Raw genomic sequence first — 9,916 nt, 5'->3', positions numbered from 1 at the left:
TAACATAAATAATACTATCTAATTACCTTTTTTCCCCGATCCAACAAAAAAAGTAAAATTATATTTTATCATCAAGATCAAAACAATATATTTGTCTCTTCTGAGTGAATGACATATTTTTTATTTTGCATTTAATGTGATTGAGAGAAGTACAATTATATTTTATAATCTAATTTGGTATTGATCTACAAATTTATGAATCTTAAAAAAATTTCTCTGTACATTCAAATTACACTACACATAAAAAAAATAGGCAACTCTACCTAAAATGATTTTTTGACCAAAATAGTATCCAAGAAAGAAAATTACCAAAATATGTTTTATTAAAAAATATAATACATTTCAACATTTACTTTATAGATATATAAAATAAATAATTATTTAAATAAATATTTTCGACATATACATTTCTCAATTCAAACTTTTTTTAAAAAAAATAAAAAAAAATTCAAAATTATATTTTGAAATCCAAAAAATCATTTTGAAACTATTGTTTATAATTTTAAATTTTAAGTATTAATTTTTTATTTTTGAATCATAAACCTCACCTATCCTTAAAATCTCACCTCTCAAATCTAAACCCTAATTTTAGGGGTATAAATATTTTTTACATTTTTAATAAAACATTTTGATTATTTTGACTTTTGTGTACTATATTTATGATATAAGTTTTTAGTGCTATTCTATTAAATTTATCATAAAAAATTCAGAGATAAAATTTGAATTTCAAGTAAAAAAATGACTAAAGTTTTCAAAAAATTTGGTTCTTTGTTGGTACATATTAAACATTCAGAACAAAACTGATCCAGAACATACAAGAATCTATCGAAAGCCGAACCAAAAATCTATATGTATATATATGTCTAAAACTTGTCTACCCGAAATATACATACCATATATATACATATATATATATACAAAACTTTATGAAGATCCCAAAAATCTATATGTATATATATGTCTAAAATCTATATGTATATATATGTCTAAAACTTGTCTACCCGAAATACACATACCTAAAACTTTATGCTGATCCCCGATATTTAATAGGTAATACCATAGAAGTCATTTTTGTAGTCCCTTTTATAGACGCACACCCGAACCGAAAACATGAATGGTAAGGACTACAAAAAGGACTTCTATGGTATTACCTATTAAATATGGGGGATCTGCATGTTTACCACTATTGGTACTATTATTCATTTTTACCATTAATAAAATATATTTTCAAAAATACATTCTTTATAAGAGGAAAAAAAGACTCTTATACCATTACTCCATATATATAATAAATAATTATCAAGTAAATAAAAAATAAAAAAATATTTTTTTTATGTTTTCGAATTATAATTTTTCAAATTCAAACTTTCTTATAATTTTTTCGAAATTATTTTTTCATAATTTCTTTTTGAAATTTGAAAATTATTTTTGAAAATATTTTCTAATTTTTTTTAAAAAATAATAATTTTTTTAACTATTTATTTATTTATTTATTAGAATCCTAAGTTTCACATTCTAAGAAATTTATTCCAGCTCTCAACTCTAAACCGCTCTAGATTAGTTAACCCTATGAATATAATTGTTTTTTTTTTCTCTTTTTTTGTTAAACTTCTGTTTTCTCTCTTTAAAAGTGAATGTCAAAGTGGTTAGTGTAAACATGAAAAATGATATTATGAATGTGATATTTTTGGTAATTTTTCATTAACTATTTGTTATACATGAATTCAATGCTCAAGGAAAAAAACTAGCTATTGCAAGCTGGTTAAGCCTACGTCTCGTACGTGATCAAACTCAAACTTTGAAAGTCTTGGAAAGTGGTTCAGTGTCTTTATAGACCTCCAAACCAGATTGATCAAGTTGGTCTCCCTCTAAGCAAGCGCAACGTTTGTTCATCCAACCGTTATTGCTATCTCCAAAGGTCTTTGTAATCTTGCCACCCAAACATCACACAAAAACTGCAACATTGGCTTATCCCTTGTTATGCTGTGCTTTTAATGCCATCAAAGATTCACTTGTAAGTTTTAAAGTTAACTATAACAAGAGTACATACCTCTCCACCTTCATCTTGACTCCATCGTGAGTTGCAATTTTTTTGCTTGTCTTCTTCAGGATGTCGTGGGGTTCCCTTGGCCAGTTGGCTATCGTAGTTTCATAGTACCCCCCCCCCCCCCCCCCCCCCCCCCCCCCCCCCCCCCCCCCCCCCCCCCACCCCCCCCCAACAAACAAACCCTCCGGACCTCATTATACAGGGATCAAGGTGAACCAAACATTATGTGCACTTTATTGTGTAAATTTAATATATAACTTGCGTGCAGATTGAGGAGTAGAAACCTCGCCAGTGGACAATGCTGTTCACCTACGAATAAGAATCATTTATGAAAGACATGCGTTCACTTGGACAGAATCGAATTAGTAGATTATAAACATCAAATGTCTTAGAAAGTAATAATAGCTTAGAAGATATAAGCCTATCAGGCCCCCGGTCCTGTCACATAACATGTAAAGCATATGCTTTAGGGTACTATATATATCAGTAACTCGTTGACAAAAAAAATCAGTAACATACAAATCTAGGCCACAAATCATAACTTTTTAGCCGACTAATATGTTTTTTTTAGAAGAAATCTGCTTAACGTGGGAATTCAATTCAACATCTCTCGAGAATTATGTCATCTATTACTGTGTTTTCATATAGTTTTCTTCTCATTTCTTTTACGGTCTATGTTTTGTTATTCATTATATGTATACTTATGAAGATTGTGTCTATGTACTTGTAAGTTTTAATCTAGTCTCTTCTCTCGGGTCTAATTGGGAATCAATTAGAAGCTGGTTTAGTTAAACCGGGTTGCATTGGTTAGTTAATGAAACGGGAAGTAGGTGTGTCGTTTTGTTAGTATATAGGGATCAAGGTGAACCAAACATTATGTGCACTTTATTGTGTAAATTTAATATATAACTTGCGTGCAGATTGAGGAGTAGAAACCTCGCCAGTGGACAATGCTGTTCACCTACGAATAAGAATCATTTATGAAAGACATGCGTTCACTTGGACAGAATCGAATTAGTAGATTATAAACATCAAATGTCTTAGAAAGTAATAATAGCTTAGAAGATATAAGCCTATCAGGCCCCCGGTCCTGTCACATAACATGTAAAGCATATGCTTTAGGGTACTATATATATCAGTAACTCGTTGACAAAAAAAATCAGTAACATACAAATCTAGGCCACAAATCATAACTTTTTAGCCGACTAATATGTTTTTTTTAGAAGAAATCTGCTTAACGTGGGAATTCAATTCAACATCTCTCGAGAATTATGTCATCTATTACTGTGTTTTCATATAGTTTTCTTCTCATTTCTTTTACGGTCTATGTTTTGTTATTCATTATATGTATACTTATGAAGATTGTGTCTATGTACTTGTAAGTTTTAATCTAGTCTCTTCTCTCGGGTCTAATTGGGAATCAATTAGAAGCTGGTTTAGTTAAACCGGGTTGCATTGGTTAGTTAATGAAACGGGAAGTAGGTGTGTCGTTTTGTTAGTTAGTTAAGTCTTTAATAAGCTCAGGGTGTTGAGCTGATTGATTTAGATTGAGAGATCGAGTCTGTTACGTTTACAGAGAGTAGAAAGAGAGAAGAGGCTAGGGTTGTAACTCATAGCTCGATTCGAGCAGTTCTAGTGAAGTTGCTGGTTCAATCCCAGCTCCGGTGAGCTATAGCGGCCTTTCCAGATCGGAAAGGTGCGGTGAACACCGGGTCAACATTTCTCTGTGTCATCTTCTTGATTGTTATCTGTTTGAGCGTAAACAGGTCGCGATTCTAGAGGAGAGTCGTACAAAGTGGTATCAGAGCCTGTGTTAGGCAAGAAGGAGTTTGATTCGATTGGATCTTCAAGAATCCGGAAGATCCAAGATGTCGGGTCTATCTTCGAAGATGACGAGGTCGAAGATCGAGATAGAGAGATTCGACGGCAATGGTGATTTCTCGCTTTGGAAGCGGAGGATGTACGCTTACCTTAGCGTGTCAGGATTAAAAGATGTACTCGTCGAGAAGTCTCCGACGGAAGTGTCTAAGGAGTCAGCAGAAGATCAAGACTCTGAAGATAATAAGAAGATTGTGGCAGATGAAGAATCAAGATTGGAGAGATGCGAAAAGGCAATGAACATGATCTTTCTGAATGTAGGAGATCATGTGTTGAGGAAGATCGAGAGATGCACCACCGCAGCAGAAACTTGGGCGTTACTGGAAGCACTCTACATGCCTAAGACTCTCCCCAATCGAGTACACGCTCAACTGGAGCTATATGGCTTCAAGATGAAAGATCAACGCACAATCGACGAGAACATAGATGACTTTCTCAAGTTAGTTGGTGATTTGAGTCACCTCAGTATCGATGTTCCAGAAGAAGTGCAAGCTGTTCTGCTGCTCAATGCGTTACCAGTCAGATATGATCAATTGAAAGAAACGCTTAAGTACAGCAGGGATGTGATCAAAGTGGAAGATGTTGCTAGTTCTGCAAGATCTAAGGAGAGGGAAATGAAGTCTCTCACAGGGTCACGAGTAAGCTCTGAAGGACACTACGTCAGAGGAAGGTCAGAAAGCAAGGGCACGAGCTATGGAAAGTACAGGAATGGGAATGGAAGGTCTAGATCAAAATCTGTGGAAAGAAAGAAGGTCTGCTGGATCTGCGGGAAAGAGGGACATTTTAAGAAGCAGTGTTACAAATGGCTAGACAAGAATAAGCAGAGAACTCAGGGGCAAGATAAAGGAGAATCTGCAATGGTGAGGGATGACGCACAAGACCTAGTAGGCTTAGTTGCAAGTGAAGTAAACCTGTCACGAGAAGCATCAGATAAAGAGGAATGGGTAATGGACACAGGTTGCTCTTTCCATATGACCCCTCGCAAAGATGTGTTCCTGAGCTTCACAGAGAAAGAAGCTGGTAAGGTCAGAATGGCGAACAATACAAGTGCTGAAGTTAAAGGTGAAGGTTCGATCAGGTTTGAGAATCCAGACGGCACAACTTTTGTATTGCATGAAGTAAGATATATGCCGAGCATTGGGAGGAACTTGATCTCTTTAGGAACGTTAGAAAATAAAGGCTGTGAGTTCAGAGGATCGAATGGATTGCTGAAGGTGATAAAAGGCTGCACAGTTATCATGAAGGGTGCAAGGAAAGGGAGAGATACTCTCTACATTCTACAGGGTTCAGCTAAGTCAGTTAATTCGTGCAATGTAGTAAACAAAGAAGCAGAGGAAGTAGCTGAACAGAGTTATACACACCTATGGCACAGTCGTTTGGGTCACGTTGGTCAGAAAGCAATGGAAGTACTAGCTCAGAAAGGTTGTCTGGAGAAGCAGAAGTTAAAAGAGATTGACTTCTGTGAAGACTGTGTGATTGGAAAAACACACAAAGTCAGTTTTGGTCAAGCAAAGCATGTCACAAAGAGTAAACTTGACTATGTACACTCAGACTTGTGGGGATCGCCAAATGTCCCTCCAAGTCTTGGTAAGTGTCACTATTTCATCTCCTTTACTGATGATTGGTCCAGGAAGGTATGGATCTATTTCTTGAGATCCAAGGATGAAGCGTTTGAGAGGTTTCTTGAATGGAAAAAGATGGTGGAGGTTCAGTCTGAGAGGAAAGTGAAGCGACTACGTACAGACAATGGGTTAGAGTTCTGTAACAGAAGATTTGATTCACTCTGCAAGGAAGAGGGAATAGTTAGACACAAGACATGTGCCTATACTCCCCAGCAAAATGGGGTTGCAGAAAGACTGAATCGAACAATCATGAATAAGGTTAGGAGTATCCTAAGTGAGAGTGGTCTGGATAAGATGTTCTGGGCAGAAGCAGTTGCTACTTCGGTATCAATCATCAACAGAACTCCATCCTCAGCTATTGAGTTCAACATCCCTGAAGAAAAATGGACTTCAGCAATACCATATCTGTCAGGTTTGAGAAGGTTTGGTTGCATAGCGTACGTTCATTCGACTGAGGGAAAGCTAGATCCCAGAGCAAAGAAAGGAGTCTTCATTGGGTATCCTGAAGGAGTAAAAGGCTATAGGATATGGGTGATTGAAGATCAGAGAGTAGTCATAAGCAGAAATGTAGTCTTTAAAGAAGAGACGATGTTCAAGCAGACTTCAAGAGAGGCTACGGCAGGTAATGATGAGAACATTCGCTTATTGACTAATCAAACTTTGAGTTTTGATGATGCAGGAGATCTTAGAGAAGCAGGGTCTAAATTTGAAGGTGGAGCCTCTCAAGATAATGTTCAAGAAGACAATCCACAAACTGAAGAAGCGGTGGACTCCAGCACCGAGGATCTAAGCAACTATCAGTTAGCAAGAGATCGCGTCAGAAGAGAGACACGAGCACCTGTCAGAATGGAAGACTATCAGGTATATCCTGATGACGAAGATATTGCTGGTTATGCTTATCTTGTTGTTGAGGATGCAGGTAGGACAGAGCCAAAGAGTTTCCAGGAAGCTATGGAAGATCCAGATAAAGATTTATGGCAAGGCGCATCAGATGAAGAGATGGCGTCTTTAAGGAAGAATCAGACATGGGTGTTAGTGGACAGAGTAAAAACGCAGAAGCCAATAGGATGCAAATGGGTGTATAAGAGAAAGGAGGGTATTGAAGGAGTAGAACCACCAAGATACAAAGGGAGGTTGGTTGCTAAAGGGTATAGTCAGAAGGAAGGTATCGACTATCAGGAGATTTTCTCACCGGTAGCAAAGCACGTATCCATTAGATGTCTCTTGTCTTTGGTGGTGCATCATGATATGGAGTTGCAGCAAATGGACGTCAAGACTGCATTTTTACATGGCCATCTAGAAGAGACAATATACATGGAGCAGCCAGAAGGTTATGTGGATGAGAAGTATCCGGATAAGGTGTGTCTGCTTAAAAGGTCGCTATACGGACTGAAGCAATCCCCTCGTCAATGGAACACTCGGTTTGATGAGTTTATGATGAAGCAGAGCTTCAGAAGGAGCGACTTTGATATGTGCGTATACTTCAAGGAGATGGAAGACAGACAGTATGTCTTCCTATTGCTATATGTGGACGACATTTTAATTGCATCTAAAGGCAAGGATCATGTGAAGACACTAAAGGAGCTTCTAAGTAAAGAATTCGAGATGAAGGATTTGGGTGAAGCTAAGAAAATTTTAGGGATGGAGATAGTAAGAGACAGAGTCAAAGGGACGTTGACAGTATCTCAGAGTCATTATCTACAGAAGGTGTTAGATAATTTCGGAATGGATCAAGCCAAAGGTGTTCTAACTCCGATGGGAATTCATTTGAAACTCAAGTCAGCGACAGACAAAGAACTAGCAGAGCAACAAGACAAGATGAAGGTCGTGCCATATCAGAGTGCTGTTGGAAGCTTGATGTACGCAATGATTGGTACTAGACCTGACTTAGCATATGCAGTGGGGTTAGTTTGCAGATTTATGAGTAAGCCATTGACGGAGCATTGGCTAGCGGTGAAATGGATTCTTCGGTATGTTAAAGACACAAGAAGTGTTAAACTGTGCTATACGAATGAAGGAGATCTTGAGGTGGAAGGCTATTGTGATTCAGACTATGGAGGAGATTTAGACAGGAGGAGATCGATCTCTGGAATGGTGTTTACAGTAGGAGGAAATGTAGTAAGTTGGAAGTCGAGCTTACAGAAAGTAGTAGCGCTTTCAACAACTGAAGCAGAATACATTTCACTGACCGAAGCTGCGAAGGAGGCTATGTGGCTACAGGGGTTTATGAATGAACTCGGTTTTAAGCAAGGTGCAGTGAATATACACTGTGATTCTCAGAGTGCGATAGCATTGGCTAAGAATGCAGTATTCCATGAGAAGACTAAACACATGGCGGTTAAATACAACTTCATAAGAGATCTTATCTCAGAAGGATACATCAGAGTGGTAAAGATAGCTACAGCCTATAATCCTGCAGACATCTTTACTAAAGTACTACCAGTCGGCAAGCTCCGAGACGCTCTGGAGCTGCTGAGAGTGTCAAGACATTGAAGTATTCAAGTGTAGGCTCGGGTGGAGCCTGCAGCTGAGCGAGTGTGCTCAGAAGATCAGAAGCTGAGAGGGTTATCTCGGAGAGTAATAAGCATGAAGTTGTTCATGGTGAGTGAGGAGTTCACTTGTGAGTGCTGAAGTAAGATGGGTTTTTCATCTTGAAGCACTAGAGGAGTAACAAGTACAAAGCCAAGGTGGAGATTTGAAGATTGTGTCTATGTACTTGTAAGTTTTAATCTAGTCTCTTCTCTCGGGTCTAATTGGGAATCAATTAGAAGCTGGTTTAGTTAAACCGGGTTGCATTGGTTAGTTAATGAAACGGGAAGTAGGTGTGTCGTTTTGTTAGTTAGTTAAGTCTTTAATAAGCTCAGGGTGTTGAGCTGATTGATTTAGATTGAGAGATCGAGTCTGTTACGTTTACAGAGAGTAGAAAGAGAGAAGAGGCTAGGGTTGTAACTCATAGCTCGATTCGAGCAGTTCTAGTGAAGTTGCTGGTTCAATCCCAGCTCCGGTGAGCTATAGCGGCCTTTTCAGATCGGAAAGGTGCGGTGAACACCGGGTCAACATTTCTCTGTGTCATCTTCTTGATTGTTATCTGTTTGAGCGTAAACAGGTCGCGATTCTAGAGGAGAGTCGTACAACTTATAGTATCAATTTTTTGGTCTAAGTATTTATTGGAAAATTAATTCAAGCGTATAATTCAATTTGCGTGTCTTATATTTGTTATATATTTATAGTTCTATCCTAAAAAATGTTTGTCAAACAAATTAACAAATATCTACTAAATGGAAAAGTATGGTGAGCTTACTTTTAATTTATTGTGCATGTATCATTAGGTACTGTCTCGTGAAACTCAAGATCACAATTTTATTAATTAGCTTTAAGCCACTTAAATAGTCGGGCCGACCGCACTATGGCAAGATAAAAGAATTGACATTTCCATAATTTTTGTTGATTATGTAAAATGTAGAAAAACATTACCTCACTGCTAGATATCCCACGCAACGAATCGGCAAGTCGTCCATCTCCTGCACCACAACTGTTTTGCAGATGATCAATAACGATTTAAATAATATATGAATTGGTTGTTGCTTTCTTTTATCGGTTGGAGAGAGAGAAAGTCTCTGGTTTCATGTGATAAATCATCGAGCAGCGAAAAAAATATGCGGTGACTGTCATCGGTGAGCCGATGAGGCTTGTGATGAATGTGGCCTTTTGGATCACATGATAATTGGTTTTCTTTTTCCTACGGCATTGTTACTTCAGATTGAAGAGTACGTATAGTACGTATCCCTATAGACTTTTCAATAACTTTGTGGCGTCAATTCGTACTCCAAGTCAATTGTAAAACGGCACTGAACATCATCTGTACTAGAAGAAAACGTTTATTGGGGAGCTTTAGTACAAGGAATCTTGATGCATGTCGTTATACTTTTGCGCAAACCTTTGACCCATATGCTGCATTATGTCACCGTTGACTCATCAATTCTTTGTAAATTAGTGTGTGTTTTGCATATCACCTTCCGGTCGACTGAATTTTCATGCCATGCATTCATTATTAGAAGCTCATGGAACCTTACTCAACTCTTTTGATACCTTGTTTGTATTTTTTCTGGCCAAGTTATTCTGATAAATATAAAAATTCTACCCCATCGTTATTTATCAGATTAACTTTAAAATGATAGTAATCAACCGATCACAATTGACATAAAAATCCAATATTTTCTTATGAAATGATCGATTGAAGAGCCAACCACGGTAAAAAGCCACGGGTTTCATGTCACCTACACCTCTTCCAATATATTAATCAAGACACTAAGACAAGAAAATGCATACGTTACTCTTCTTTGTAAAGGCTATATAAACCCTAGATTGG

The sequence above is a fragment of the Brassica napus genome, chromosome A8 (assembly GCF_020379485.1).
Source record: "Brassica napus cultivar Da-Ae chromosome A8, Da-Ae, whole genome shotgun sequence".
In the NCBI taxonomy this organism is placed as follows: Eukaryota; Viridiplantae; Streptophyta; class Magnoliopsida; order Brassicales; family Brassicaceae; genus Brassica; species Brassica napus.
This window is presented reverse-complemented; position numbering follows the sequence as displayed.